The sequence below is a fragment of the Canis aureus genome, chromosome 33, assembly GCF_053574225.1.
Source record: "Canis aureus isolate CA01 chromosome 33, VMU_Caureus_v.1.0, whole genome shotgun sequence".
Lineage (NCBI taxonomy): Eukaryota > Metazoa > Chordata > Mammalia > Carnivora > Canidae > Canis > Canis aureus.
The window spans coordinates 27,849,578-27,865,507 of record NC_135643.1 but is presented as its reverse complement, the minus strand read 5'-3'; the positions used below and the strand labels follow the sequence as shown (position 1 = coordinate 27,865,507).

Here is a 15,930-nt window from a genome sequence, read left to right as displayed (position 1 = left end):
ATTTTATCATATTCTTATTTCATTGGCCTTGTTCTGTTGTTCTTTTTCAAAATTAAATTAGCATTAGCTTTATTTTAATATTTCTTACTTTATGATTAATTATAGTATAGTCTTTATGTAGTATAGTGTTTCAAAATTCTACTTTAGCTGTGTATAATAAATTTCAACTGCAATCTTTTCATTTTTGTTCAGTTCTTACCATTTTATAACTTCCCTAAAGATTTGTTCTTCAAATCAAAGATTTTTTTCAGTAATTACCTAGTCTTTTCTAGACATTAGGGATTTTTAAAAGTTCCTTTGATTATTAATTTCTAATATTATTGTTTTATGATCAAAGAACACATGCAGTATAATACTCATTCTTTTTAATGTATCTGGGTTTCTACATGATGTTGCCAAAATTCAATTTTTGATGGCTTCATGTTTAGTCCTGCAACAAATATTTAATAAACACTCTGTGTCTGGCACTCTTTTAAGCAGTTGAGAAAAACTAGTAAATAAAACAGACAAAATCTCTTTTTTCATGGAGTTTACATTCTATCAAAAAGAAAAAAGTAATTAACAATAGCTAAGGGAACCTGGGTGGCTCAGTGGTTGAGTGCCTGCCTTTGGCTCAGGTTGTGATCCTGGGGTCCTGAGATAGAGCCCCACATCAGGCTCCCTGCAGGGACCCTGGTTCTCCCTCTGCCTATGTCTCTGCCTCTCTCGATATCTCTCATAAGTAAATTTTAAAAATCTTTTTAAAAACCCCGATAGCTAATAAATGAAAGTTAGAAAGAAATGGTATGGGAAAGAAAAAAACACAGAGTTGGATAAAGTAGATTAGGAATGCCAAAGTGGGTAGGATTTCAATTTTATTTTATTCAGATTTTACTTTTAAGTGATCTCTGGACGCAATGCAGGGCTCAAACTCATAACCCAGAAACCAAGAATCATGTGCTCCATCAACTGAGCCAGGCAGGCACACTGGGTTTCAATTTTTAAATAGATTAATCAAGGTTGGCTTCAAAGAAAAGATGACACTGAATGGAAGACAAAAGAAGATAAGAGATTTAATCATTGGGATAGCTAGAAGAATATCATTCCAGGGAGAAGAAGCTCATGCAATGTCCTGTGATAAAAATATACCCGACTCTTCCAGGAATGTGTAGTAGTGGAGACCGAATGATGGAGTCTTCTAGACCATTGTAAAGACTTTAGCTTTTATTCTGACAGAATTAGAAGTCAAACAGAAGTTTTGGAACACAGGAGTGACATGATTCTCATTACATAATAATGGGGCAAGAATGCAAGGAAGGAGAAGAGTTATGAGATTATAACAATAACCAAGATAATCCGTAAAGATGAATTGCATCATGGATATTGCAGTAAAGGTGGTGAAATGTGGTTGGACTGTGAATGTATTTTTAAGTCAATGCAAACAGGATTTTCTGATAAATCAGATGTGAAGAGTGAGAGAAGGAAGAAGTATAGGATGGGGAAGGTAGGTTTGGGAGTAATACTAAGTTTCAAAAAGATAAGTTTGAGATGTTGACTCATAAACTAAATACACAGGTCAAAAGAAATGAGAAGAGCTGGAGAAAAAAATGAAGGACATATTTTTTTAAGATTGTATGAAAGCTAAAAAACATACATTTATTGGTGAGAGTATATACTTTTTACTTAAATCTTCTGTGTCTATGCTTGCATATGTGCTCATGATTACTACATTTAATAGATAATAGTATGTAATCTGAAACTGTGGTGCCAGGGTTTTATTCTTTTTTTTTTTTTAATTTTTTTTTTTAAATTTATTTATGATAGTCACAGAGAGAGGGAGAGAAAGAGAGACAGGCAGAGGGAGAAGCAGGCTCCATGCACCGGGAACCCGACGTGGGATTCGATCCTGGGTCTCCAGGATCGCGCCCTGGGCCAAAGGCAGGCGCCAAACCGCTGCGCCACCCAGGGATCCCTTATTCTGGTTTTAATATTTTCTGGCTGTGAGTAAGTTACCGAACTACTCTGGGCCTCATTTTCCTCCTCTATTAAATGTGCCTAATAAGAGTACCTGTAACTTCGGGTTGTTATGAGAATTAAGTGTGTATGTGAAGTGCTTAGAACAGCACCTGACAATATGATAATCATTTTATATGTATTCTTTAGTATTAGTATCACTAACATTATTATAATTTTACCATTATAAACATCTTTTCCCCTAGTAATAGTTTTCACTTCAAATTCCATTTTGTTTGACAATATAATTGCTACCACATATTTCTTTGTGCTCAGTACATATTTCTCCTTTTCTTTAGCTTATATTTTCTTTTGATTTAAATATATCCTTCAATTGACAAGATTTTGCTAAACTTGTTTTCCTAGATTGGATTAGACAATATTGGATCTTTCTTTTGATGTTTCATTTAGATTTCTTGTGATATATTTTGTAATAATATATATAATAAACTGTAATCTTGTAATAAGATTTATTATAGCATCATACTTTCATTTACCATGCTCCTTTTGTTTTCTTTCTTTTTCTTTCTTTCTTTCTTTCTTTCTTTCTTTCTTTCTTTCTTTCTTTCTTTTTCTTTCTTTCTTTCCTTCTTTATTCCTTCTTTCTTGAGGGAAAGTTACTATTTCCATCATACAGATTTCATTTTCTTATTTCTGCTGGTTTAAAAATAATGTATTAGTTTATTTTGCTATTTTTTTCTTACCAATTATTTAAACTTCTCATGACCTATATCTTCCACCTAAACAAATAATCTCCTGTCTTTTTTTGTCAATCCCCCCACCCCATTAATCAGGAATGTAAGTATTGTTAATTTTTTAATAGTCTGTGTTACATAAATTATTTTTATTCTTTCTCTTTTTTCTCTTACTCTTTTGGATCTGTGTGTGTGTGTGTAATTAATGCTATTACTTCTCACACATGTCATAGTGACCTCCTGGGTTTATTTCTCTTCCTAATAGAGAATGCCCACATCAAAGGTTTTCAAAGTGTGTCTTTGCATGATAATATTTCTGGGAATATTTTTATCTTGACCTTCCAGTTGAAGGATAACAACTAGGCAACCTGCTGAATAGGAGAAGATATTTGCAAATGATAAGTCCAATAAGGGGTTAATATCCAAACTATATAAATAACTTATACAACTCAAAACCAAAAAAACCCCAAAAATTCTGATTTAAAAATGGGCAGAGGATCTGAATAGACATTTTTCCAAGGAATACATACAGATGGCCAACAGATATACACACACACAAAAACCAAACAACAAAAAACCAAGCTCAACATTACTAATCATCAGGGAAATGTAAATTAAAACCACAATGCTATTTTACTTTATACCTGTGAGAATGACTATTATAAAACAAACCAAAAACAACAAAAAACAAAACAAAACAAGAACTAATAAATGTTGGCAAGGATGTGGGGGGAAAAGGAACCCTCATGCACTGTTGGTGGAAATATGAACTGGTGGAGTCATTGTGGAAAACAGTGTGAAGTTTCCTCAAAAACAGAATTATCATATGATTCAGTAGTTCCATTACTGGTTATTTACTCAAAGAAAATGAAAACACTAATTTGAAAAGATATATGCACCTGAAAACACTAATTTTAATAGATATATGTACCTCTATGTTAATTGCAACATTACTTACCACAGTCAAGATATGAAAGCAAGTGTCCATCAGTAGATGAATGGATAAAGAAGATGTCACACACACACACACACACACACACACACACACACACACACAATGGAATATGACTCAACTATTAAAAAATAGTGAAACCTTATCATTTACAACAACATGGATGGACCTAGAGGGCAAGTGAAGTAAGTCAGAGAAAGACAAATACCATATGATTTCACTCATGTATGTAATTAAAAAAAAAAACAAATTAACAAAGGAAAAAAACAGACTCTTAAGCACAGAGAACAAACTGGTGGTTGCTAGAGGAGAGGTGGTGGGTGGATGAGTGAAAAAGATAAAGGGGATTAAAAGTACAGTACACATATTTTGATGAGCACTGAGAAATGTACAGAATCGTTGAATCATTATATTGTACCTCTAAAAAAAGTGTTAATTGTACTTGAATAAAACAATTAAAAAATTTAAAAGGATAGCAACCAATTATATAATTCTAGATCTGGTCTTCTTTTCCTTTAATATTTTGAACATTTTATTTATGGTTTTACTTCTTCTTTTTTCTTTTTTTTGGGGGGGTATGCCCCAAGTCACTGTTGATAAGGCAACTTAGTTCTTATTTTCTTTTGAGCACTCTGCTTTTTTAAAAAGCGTTTATTTATTTATTTTAGATAGAGTAGGGCACAGGGGCAGGGATGCATACAGAGTGAGAGAGTCTCAAGCAGACTCTATGCTGAGTGCAGTGGAGCCTAACATGGGGCCCATCCCAGGATCCTAGGATCGTGACCTGAGTGGAAACCAAGAGTTCAGCATCCAACCAACTGCGCCATCCAGGGATCTGCTTTTATTCTTTGAAAGCTCTTAGACTGTTCTCCTTTTCTTAAATTTTACTGTTAGGTACCTATTTGTGTCCCTACACTGAGGATATAGCCTTTGGTTCTATAGCGTGATTCTAACTCCTGGGTTTTAGCATTTCCTTCTGGGGCAGGGAGCATTTTGGATGTCTCTATTGAAATACAGTTATGTGTATGAAAATCCATAATACTCATAAACAAGTTTGGAGTTTGTACTACAATCTCTGGTTGCTAACATTGCATAGGTGAACTCTCCCATCAGCTCTTTATCCTCCTCATTGTTATATTTCTTTGAAGTTCAGTCTTGCATATGTGAATCTTGGAAGACAGCAAAAGACTTATGAGTGTCCACAGAGAATTTTGGTCTTCTTCTCTGCTATTTCCTCTTCTCCTCAGAGTTGATTACTCAATAGATAGATCATCCAAGTAGAAAACCAACAAGGAAACAGTGGCTCGAAATGACACACTGTACCAGATGGATCTAACAGTTATATTCAGAACATTCCATCCTAAAACAGCAGAATACACATTCTTTTCAAGTGAATATGGAACATTCTCCATAATAGATCACATATTAGGCCACAAAACAGGCCTCAATAAATTCAAAAAGATTGAAGTCATACCATGCATCTTTTCTGACCACAGTGCTATGAAACTAGAAATCAAATACAAGAAAAAACCTGGAAAGACCACAAATACATGAAGGTTAAATGATATGCTACTAAACAACGAATGGGTCAACCAAGAAGTCAAAGAGGAAATAAAAAAACACATGGAGACAATGAAAGTGAAAATACAATAATCCAAAATCTTTGAGATGCAGCAAACGCCATTCCAAGACAGAAACTTATAGCAATGCAGGCTACCTCACGAAGTGAGGAAAATCTCCAATAAACAACCTAAACTTACATTTAAAGGAGCTAGAGAAAGAAGAACAAACAAAATCCAGAACCACAAAAAAGCAAGAAAAAAAAAAAAAGATTAGAGCAGAAATATACAAAATAGAAACTAAACAACAACAACGCAACAGATCCATGAAATCAGGAGCTGATTCTTTGAAAAGATCAACAAATTTGATAAACTTTTAGCCAGACTCAGCAATAAAAAAAAAAAAGCAACTCAAAGAAACAATCAGAAGTGATAGAGAATAACAAATATCATTATAGATATACAAGGGATTATAAGATAATATGAAAAATTATAAGCCAACAAATTGGACAACTGAGAAGAAATGCATAAATTCCTAGAAACAAGTAACTCTCAAAACTGAATCAGGAAGAAATAGAAAATTTGAACAGATTGATTACTAGCAATGAAATTGATTCAGTAATCAAAAAACTTACAATGATAAAAAGCTTAGGACCAGATGGCTTCACAAGTGAATTCTACCAAACATTTTAAAAAAATTAACATTTATTCTTCTCAAACTATTCCAAAAAATAGAAGAAAGAAGGTTTCCAAATTCATTACCAAAACCAGCTAAAGACACTACAAAAAAAAAAAGGAAAAAAAAAAAAAACAAACTACAAGCCACTATCTCTCATGAACATAGATACAAAAATCCTCAATAAAATATATTTTACATTAAATCCAGCAATATATTAAAAAACCAAACCCACAAATACATTTAAAAAAAACCATTCCTGCAATCAAGTGGGATTGATTCCTGGGATACAAGTTTGGTTCAATATTCTCAAATCAATCAACATAATATATCAACAAGAAAATGGATAAAAACCATAAGATCATTTCAATAGATGCAGAAAAAGCATTTGACAAAGTATAACATCCATTCATGATAAAAATCTTCAACACAGTAGGTTTGTGCTTTTTTAAGATTTTTATTTATTCATGAGAGACAGAGAGAGAGAGAGAGAGGCAGAGAGAGAAGCAGACTCCCTGCAGGGAGCCTGACATGGGACTCAATCCCAGGTCTCCAGGATCAGGCCCTGGGCTGAAGGTGGCACTAAACCGCTGAGCCACCCGGGCTGCCCAACACAGTAGTAGGTTTAGAGGAAACATACCTCAATGTAATAAGGGCCATCTATGAACAGCCCCAACTAACATCATACTTACTGGAGGAAAACTGCTTTTCCCTAAGATTAGGAAGAAGACAATGATGTCCACTCTTAACATTTGTATTCAACATAGTATTGGAAGTCCTAGCTACATCAATCAGGCAAGAAAAAGAAATAAAAGGCATATGAATTGGTAAGGAAGTAAAATTTTCCCTATTTGCAGATGACATGATGCTCTACAGAAAACCCTAAAAACTCCATCAAAAAACAACTAAAACTGATAAATTCAGTAAGGTTGGAGGACACAAATCAATATACAGAAATCCATTGCATTTCTATATACTAATAATAAAGTAGCAGAAAGAGAAATTTTAAAAATCCCATTTACAATTCCACCAAAAATGATAAGATACCTAGGAATAAGCTGAAGCAAGGAGGTGAAATACTTGTACTCTGAAAACTATAAAACAGTGATGTAAGAAATTGAAAATGACACAAACAAATGGAAAAATATTCCATACTTATGGAAACGCACATATTGTTAAAATTCCCATATTACCAAAAGTGATCTATAGATTTAATGCAATCCCTATCAAAATACCAATGACATTTTTCACAGAACTAGAACAAATAATATTAAATTTCGTATGGTACCACAAAAAACCTTGGATAGACAAAATAATCTTGAAAAAGAAAAACTGGAAGCATCACAATCCCAGATTTCAAGACATACTACAAAGTTGTAGCAATAAAAACAGTATAGCAATGTCATAAAAATAGATATATAGATCAACAGAACACGAATAGTCAACTAATCTTTGACAAAGGAGGTAAGAACATGCGATGAGAAAAAGTTGTTTCAACAGATAGTGTCAGAAAAACTGGTAACTACATGCAAAAAATTAAACTGAACCAATTTCTTACATCATGCACAAAAATGAACTCAAATGAATTAAAGATTTAGGGCAGCCCAGTGGCTCAGCGGCTTAGTGCCGCTTTCAGCTCAGGGTATTGATCCTGGAGATCCTGGATCGAGTCCCACATCGGGTTCCCTGCATGGAGCCTGCTTCTCCCTTCGCCTGTGTCTTTGCCTCTCTCTCTCTCTCTCTCTCTCTCTCTCTCGTGTGTCTCTCATAAAAAAAAAATCTTAAAAAAAAAAGATTTAAATGTGAGACCTAAAACCATACAAATCTTAGAAGAAAGCACTGTTATTTTTCTGATATTGGCCATAGCAACATTTTTGTAGATATGTCTCCTGAGGCAAGAGAAAGAAAAACAAAAATGAACTCTTTGTGCTGCATCAAAATAAAAAGTTTTTGCACAGCAGACAACCAACAAACTAAAAGATAACTTATTGAATGGGAGAAAATACTTACAAATGATATATCTGTTAAAAGGCTAGTATCCAAAATGTATAAAGAACTTAACCCAACACCAAGACTCTGCCTTAAACAATCCAATTGAAAATGGGAAGAAGACATAAATAGACATTTCTGCAAAGAGGGCATGCAGATGGTCAACACATGAAAAGATGCTCAACATCAGTAATTATCAAAGCAATGCAAATCAAAACTGCAATGAGATATCACCTCACACCTGTCAGAATGGCTAAAAGTTTTAACAATTTTATGTGTATTTAAATTGAGAAAGCTTATAAGTCCTAGAAATATGTAACATCACCTCATATATTAACATATGACATTTATTCTACGGTTTTATTTAAATAGAATCAAAGATATATAGTCCTTTATCTTTTTCTCATTCCCCCTTTTTTTATTTTTTATTTTGATTTTTTTATTTATTTACTCATGAGAGACACAGGCAGAGGGAGAAGCAGGTTCCATGCTGGGAGCCTGACGTGAGACTCGATCCCGGGACTCCAGGATCATGCCCTGGGCTGAAGGCAGGCGCTAAACCACTGAGCCACCCAGGGATCCCCTTCTCATTTCCATTTGCATTGTATTTCTCTTCCCTTAATTTGCCTTTCCTTATTTCCTTCCTCTCTTTGATAATTAAGTTCAAAGCTACTAGGTGAGGCTGAGCCAGGTAAGTATCTGAACTGGGGAGATGGAAAGAGTCCTAGTGGTCTGGATTGAGATGTAGGTGCCCAAACAGGGTGAGGAAAGTTTCTACATAGAAAAGCTGCCAGACCTGGGTGCGGAAACCCAAAAAAGGTAAAGGGGGCTATTTATGTATTAGAACATACTGTTGTAGGGTACCAGAGTCCAAGCATCCCCACAGAGTCAGCGTATCAGAACCTGAGTGTGGATAGGAAGACTGTCCCAAACCATCTTAGAAATAATCCATCCAATGGAATGTCCTGCTATTGGGCATCAGAACCTGAAGACACAGAAGAAGGGATTTCTTCAGGAGGGCCTGGAGTGCATTGTCAGAACGTGAGTGAGATGAGAAGGCATTCATGCATACCAGCTGCCAAACATAGCATTCCAGAAATCAAGTAGGGGGAGGACAGCATCCATATGGAAGGATGATCTGACTTGGAGTGACACAATCCAACTGGGGTGAGTAGGGCATCCATATGCCCGACTTGATTCAAATTTCAAGCTGGGTAAAGAGAATGTCCATGTTGGCAGGAAGAAGTTGGGGAGGATGGGCAGAGAGGCAGTAGTAGAGATTTGGGACAGCATAGGAGAATCCTAGGGAGATTAGAACAGTGTCTGTAAAGAGGAAGGGACGGTGGCTAACGATATTAGTTACATACAGAGAGATTGATCAAATATGTAAATGTTATGGATAATGAGAGCTGGTATTCTCATTTTTGGAACGGGGCTACAAATAGACAAAGATACAGCTAGAACGAACCTCACAGTATTACATCAGAACTGAAGGCATTGAGGCATCAGTGTGAGCTTAGTTTCCAGTAGATATAGATGGATACATATATAGTAACATTATGACATCCCAACAGTGATGTGCAAACACTGAGCCCAAGTTTTGGTTTCTAAAAACTATTCTCCACTCAAGAAGAACCAAAGGTCCTTAGAGAAAACAGCTTATTCCAAAAGCAGGTAAGAGAAAGTATAAGATGATCCTGGAACCTCTCATTGTGCCAGAAAGCAAAGAGGTAATAAAAAAAAAAATAATGACATATGTCAAAAGGACGCAGAAGCCCAGTTGAAGGGATTCACGCTGGCCAAATCTGGACAATATGAGAATCAGAATCAATAATGACAGTAAAGGATAAGAAACCAGGAGTCAATATTGATATAAATAAGTAAATGAATAAATTGACAGTTTGATCAATGTATGAGATTTCTGCTGCTATTATCAAAAATTACCACAGTCTTAGTGGCTTTAAACAACACACATTTGTCCTTACATAGTTTCTGTAGGTTAGAAGTCTGGGAACTGCTCAGCTACGTTCTCATTTGGGGCCTTGTCAGGCCGCAATCCAGCTGTCAGCCAGGGTTATGGTCTCATCAGAGTCTCAACTAAGAAAATAAAGGCTTCCAAAGTCCCTCAGGTTGTTGGCAGAATGAAGTTCCTTGTAGCTGAAGGACTGAGGGTCATGGTTTCTGCTGAGAGTCATCCTTAGCTACTAAAGGTCACTTTAAGTTCCTTACTATATAAGCCTCCCAGCACTGACACCTTGATGCTGCTTTGGAAGAATCAAGCTGCCATGAAATAGAGAGGCTCTAGTCTGCTAAAAAAAAAAAAAAAAAATAGAGTCTTATAGAACAACTGTAACAATTATGGGAGTGATATCCTATTGTCTTAGCCACATTCTCCCAATGAGAAAGAAGCAAGCCACAGAGCCCACTCATCTTCTAGGTTAGGAGATTCTATAGGGTGTGAATTCAAAAACAAGGGGATACTGGAATCTCATGAGGGTTTATCACCGTTTACCCTATGATTTCCAATGATTCACTCCCTTCTACATGCAAATGTGTGTTTTCATATATTATTAGAGGGACTATAAATCATTAAAATTTTTCTGGAGGGAAATTTGGCTGTAGGCCCATTTTGCATTGATTGCTCCTCGGGGAAACTTACATTAAGGCAACAATTAGGGATGTGTGCAAAAATGTAGATATAATGGATGTTCTCTGTTTCATATAATAGCAAAAATTGGAAAAATTAAACTTTTACATAGGTTGGCAGAAATATCTAGCCAATGGAATGCCACAAAGCCTTTGAAAATAGTATTATAGATGCATTTATATTTGAATAGCCAAACGTGCAAAACATATTAAGTGAAAAAAGCATGTTGCTATACAGTATTTATAGTATAATTTGATTTTTATAAAATCTGTATCATATCCATATGCATAGAAGGAAGACTGAGAAATATATATTTTAGGGTATTAAAAATCATTTATTTTTGTTCTATTTTTATTTTTTTCATATATATTTTCCTTTTGTTTCAAAACGTATTAGTTTACTTATGGGTTTTTAAAATTTTAAGAATACTGTAGTTAAAATTTGATTTATTAATTCAAGCTTTAAGAATACTGTAGTTAAAATTTGATTTATTAATTCAAGCTTTATAGTAATATAAAAAATGATAAATTCATTGAAGGTTAACAAATTATAACTCATGAAAGTTATTACATTTAAACATCAAACAACACCAACTTATTAATGTGAGTAAAATTTCTAATCAATTTTAAGCTTCATCTTACTGTAATGTTCAGGAATAAGGGATATTCCCCAAACATTTACCTGTTTGAGACAGTGCAGGTAAGAAACAATCATGAAATATATCCACACCAACTTTTCATGTGGATTTTGGCACAAAATTCCCATTTTCTGTATTACATGCATTCAATTGTTCTTTTTCCTTTTCCTCTCACAAAACCATCTCTTTCCACTTCTTTTTTCAATTCACCTAAATTATATTAATAGGGCAAGAAATCCAGAGCCTGGAATTTCTTTATGAAGTAATGCAACCTCTATCCCTTTGGATCTTTTATATTTAAAAACTTCTTCTAAATTAGCCTCAATTTTCTTCTTTTTTTCCCTTTTTCCATATACTTATGACTCTTTTCCTATTTTCATTTCTGTTTATTTTTAGCCTGTATTCTCTTCCTGCCAAGCCATTTTTGCTTAGTCTTCTTTTGCCACCTTCACTTGCCCTGTTATTGGAGAGCTGCTATCAGGATTCCCGTTATGCTCAGCTAACCCTGATGAATGATTAAATTTGGCTCCAGATGTAACGTTTTTGGAGATCAGGGGCCTACAGCAATGTAAAGCTGAGGATGACAATGATCATGAAGGTAATGAGCAAAATGTTGCCTAAATTATTACTTCTTTTGGTGGTTAATTTGTAATATGTCATAGCTTGGTTCTGAGACAAAAACTCTTAAACCAGCTTCACCAAAGTTATGTCTTAAGATTCTATTTGCCTCAGCTAGTATGAAATTTATTGGTTCCATATAAGCGCAGAACTAAATGGATCAATGTATGGCATAACTAAAGATAAAAACTAAAGATAAAAGTGTTGTTCCTTCAATTCTTCCTTGAATGAATTAGAAATTCAAGGAGAAGGGGATCCCTGGGTGGCTCAGTGGTTTGGTGCCTGCCTTCAGCCCAGGGCGTGATCCTGGAGTCCCAGGATCAAGTCTCATGTCAGGCTCCCTGCATGGAGCCTGCTTCTCCCTCTGCCTGTGTCTCTGCCTCCTCTCTCTCTCTCTCTCTCTCTCTCATGAATAAATAAAAATAAAATGTTTAAAAAAAAATCAAGGAGGTGTTTTCAATGTATGTTATTTAGGACAAAAAGTAAGAAGGAAAAAGAAGAGTTGGAGCATCATTCATTCCTAAGGCCATAAAAAGATTCCCATTTAGATTGACAGACCTAGTTGGTGAATGCTAGCCAGTTAACTTAATTGGTTTCTACTTGATCCTGTGGGTCAAATTCTGATGAGTACGCATTTAATGAGTTTCAGAGATCTGTTGATATTAAAGCTTTTTTTCTTAAGGGGATATCATTCCACATAGGCCTCCAGCACCGTTTTATTTCATTGATTCCATCATGAATTAATACATGGAAAGCAGTTAATACATGTTGGTAAGCCATAAACATTCCAATGAATGTTAGTAATTATTTTTGTTATCTAATATTTCTAATAGAGTATATACATATTACTACTTAATATGCAATGAGTTTTACTTACTATTAAGTTTAAATATTAGAGCTAGCTCTATTTTTCATGGCCCAATCTTCCTCAAATACTTACTTGTAACAGAAAAAAATGTGGAGAAATAAGAGAAAGCAACACATTCTGGTATTTTGATGACTTTCCAGATATTTAAGTTAAAAAACAAAAAACTATTTGTGAAAATAAACTACAAATAATATTCAAAGAGATCATTCAGGAAACGTTTAGAAAACCCAAGAGGGTGACTTTAGTTTACATTGTAAATTAATGCTAATTAAATGATAACATATCAATGATCTTTTTTGAATGCCTGAGCACCTTAAAAGTTAACTCCAGATAAATTGTAATTCCTGACCCATTGCTGTCATACCCTTTTACTTATCAACATCATTCTCTAATCAGCATTTAGGCAGGAGAGTCAGAAACATGCATAAGGCTCTAGTTATACCCCTTGTTGTTTATTGTTCCTGAGCCATTAACAAGAAGGACCTTCCTTCAGTTTACACAACTCACCTTGAATAATTCCCTTGCTCCTCAATCAATCCTTGTTTCTTAGACTTTGCCTTTTACTCTTACCTGGACTCTGTCCCTCCATTAGTACCTACAATAGCCCCAGATCCACTATGTTTTATTTCCTTGGCCTGGTTTCAAGATCCAGAGCTTTTCTCACTGCTGGCCCACTGCAAGCTGATCAAGGGCTCCCTAGTGGACATGGATCTATATGCCTGTTTAACTTCTGTCCTCAGCATTTCAAAATTATTAGTCAGGATCTGGACTGGGGCCAAAAAATATGAATATTTTCAGATGCACAGTTGTTCCCATACTTTCCTCACCCCCCTGCATCTGGAAGACAGATAATGACTCCCCCAGAGTCTTGTTTATCCATACTCCATATTAATTTTAGTTATGATCCTAAGTTAATAGTTACCCCTGCCTATGAAGTTGAGTCAAACTTGATTGATGTGGAGACTTCTGGCATACTGATTTACCACAAAGTGGCTTTTGGACACATGGAGAGACTAAAGGAACTGAAGACTTGTGCCATGGAGTACTTAAAACTGAAACTACACTCTGAGTCTTTCCTTTCTTCAGTTGATTCTGCCATTTTCATTCTAATAGGATAGATCCCTGATAGTCTGGATTAACTGTAAGATAAGGGCAGTTCCAAGCCAAGTTGTCAGTGCAAGCTTCCATTTCTGAAACTCGCTCAGTCCCCAGGCATTTGTGTATCCAGTTGCATTACTATAAATACAAGGTCCTCATTTCTGCAAGTATATGGCACCTCATGGAAGCCCAGGCCCTATGCAGTCTTTTTCTTTTCAATTTCCTTGGTCTCATGTTCTTTTTCTCTGGGGAAAGAAAATCTTGATCTCATTCAAAGCCCAATTTCTAGAAGTATCAAAACACACTGAATCTATAAATGGCTATTTCCCTTATAAATCTATGGCATAGCTAAAGATAAAAACTAAAGATAAAAGTGTTGTTCCTTCAAGTCCCTTATAAATCGAAGGGTAGTAGCCAAGAATAACTTATGCCAAGATTGGATGGTGAACCTCTCGATTTCTTATATTGCCCCTACATTCTCCACCACTCCATAGTATTTGTCTTTTTTCTTACTCATACTTCTTGGTTATTCCATTGATCACTTGATTACTCTTTTCCTTACCATGCCTTAACTTTTCTGTGATTACGTAATTCTACTCTTGTTGTTTGCCTTTGACATCCATTTTTTCCTCCTTTCCTTTCTTTGGAAGACTTTTCCAAAGATGCTCCCATTTTGTATAAACATGTAACTCTCATATATCAAAGTTTCTCTCCTCTTTCTTTTTGCTTTACGCTTCAAGAATATTAAATAAACATAAAGAAAAAAATCAAAGGCAATTTATTTTTTCTTTAAACCTTAACTAGCAATATATTGCTCATATAATAGAAAAATTTGTCACCTGATTAGAATGTACTTTAGGTATACGTCTCAAGCCCATGAGGTAGGTCTCTATTTACTTCTTGTATTTCCAAAAGAGTAAAAAATTAAAACAAAGCAGTCATTGCCTATAAATACAGTTATTTTTAAATATTTAGACTAGGAAAATATTTGCATGAGATGCACAAAATAGTCTGAGTATCATCTTGGATGAAGTGAAATAAAATCTTTCCACAATATGTCATGAAAGAATAGAACCTTTTATGAACTACATAGAAATAACTAAAATTCAAGTAAAAATTGAAAATTGGATATGAAATTACTGACTTAATATAAATAAGAAAAGCCCATTCTGTTACTTACAGTTAGTGGAAAAAATGTGGGCTGACAAAGAAAATGCAATTTTCTCTTAAGTCCATATTGCTAATTATGTACCATATGTATGATACATTTGGTCATAGAAATTTAATCACAAAATATGCTGGTATAAAATTTTTGGATCAACAGATGACAAATGTTATATTCTACAAATTTTGACAAAAAAGGAAAATATTTAAGAGTTCATGTACCATTGAATGAACAAATAAACACTGGAAATTAGGAAGGAATTAAAACAGAATAAATTAAATTTTCCTTATGTACCCATAGGTTATAAAGCACTGTTCTAATTATATTTTTTAAAAAACTAACAACCTCCTACTGGCATAGAACTCATTGTACACAAAAAAGAACACATCAAACATATAATTGTGTGCATATGCATATTAGAAAAAGTATTAACTTTTCGATTTCATATTTGAATTACTTTCTGCTGGCCAAGAGAATTTGTTGAATTTATTATCTTAGAGTAGAAATAGTTTTAAAGATGAAAAAAAAACCTCAAAAGATCTAGTTATTCTCTCTTTAAATGTCTATTGATATATCTTACAGGTCCTGTAAGAATCTTCCTGGAAAATATTGTGTTAATGTAAATGAAAGTACATGAACAATTTGCAAGATGCAAGTAAAGATCAAATAATATGAAGATTTTGTAAACAAAAATGGGTATCTGAATTCTTACAAAATAAAGCAAAGACACAAGATAAAATATCATGTTAAAAGTGTAAGAAGTTGAAAAAATTGATTTGGGCCACCAGATGATTGTTGAATGAATGAAAAAGGAATGCATAGAGTGTGAAAAACATTAAATTGGAGAAAAACATTAAAATGTTGCAAATTTTTCCAGCAATACATAAGTATTAATTTCATGATGAAAAGACTTGGGCTATGTGGGATTCCTAAATGAAATTGAAAAGTAGAAAACAAAATTATTACTGAATTTTTAAAATACAGTTTACATAAACTGTGAGACCATAACTAATTAAAGACCCAAGATTTTCTTA

The 15,930-nt window shown here is 34.3% G+C and overlaps 2 long non-coding RNA genes across 2 annotated transcripts in view; one reads left to right on the top strand and one right to left on the bottom strand.

Moving 5' to 3' along the window:
• LOC144303821 (uncharacterized) overlaps window positions 1-1,223 on the bottom strand; it is a 21,708-nt gene extending 20,485 nt beyond the window's left edge. Inside the window, exon 1 of the long non-coding RNA XR_013370790.1 lies at window positions 1,129-1,223. This is a non-coding gene — a long non-coding RNA (uncharacterized LOC144303821). The remainder of the gene's footprint in view (window positions 1-1,128) is intronic.
• On the top strand, window positions 1,110-15,930 carry LOC144303820 (uncharacterized). The gene is made up of 3 exons (XR_013370789.1): window positions 1,110-1,483; window positions 11,544-11,745; window positions 15,479-15,930. It is a non-coding gene; the product is annotated as an uncharacterized LOC144303820 (long non-coding RNA).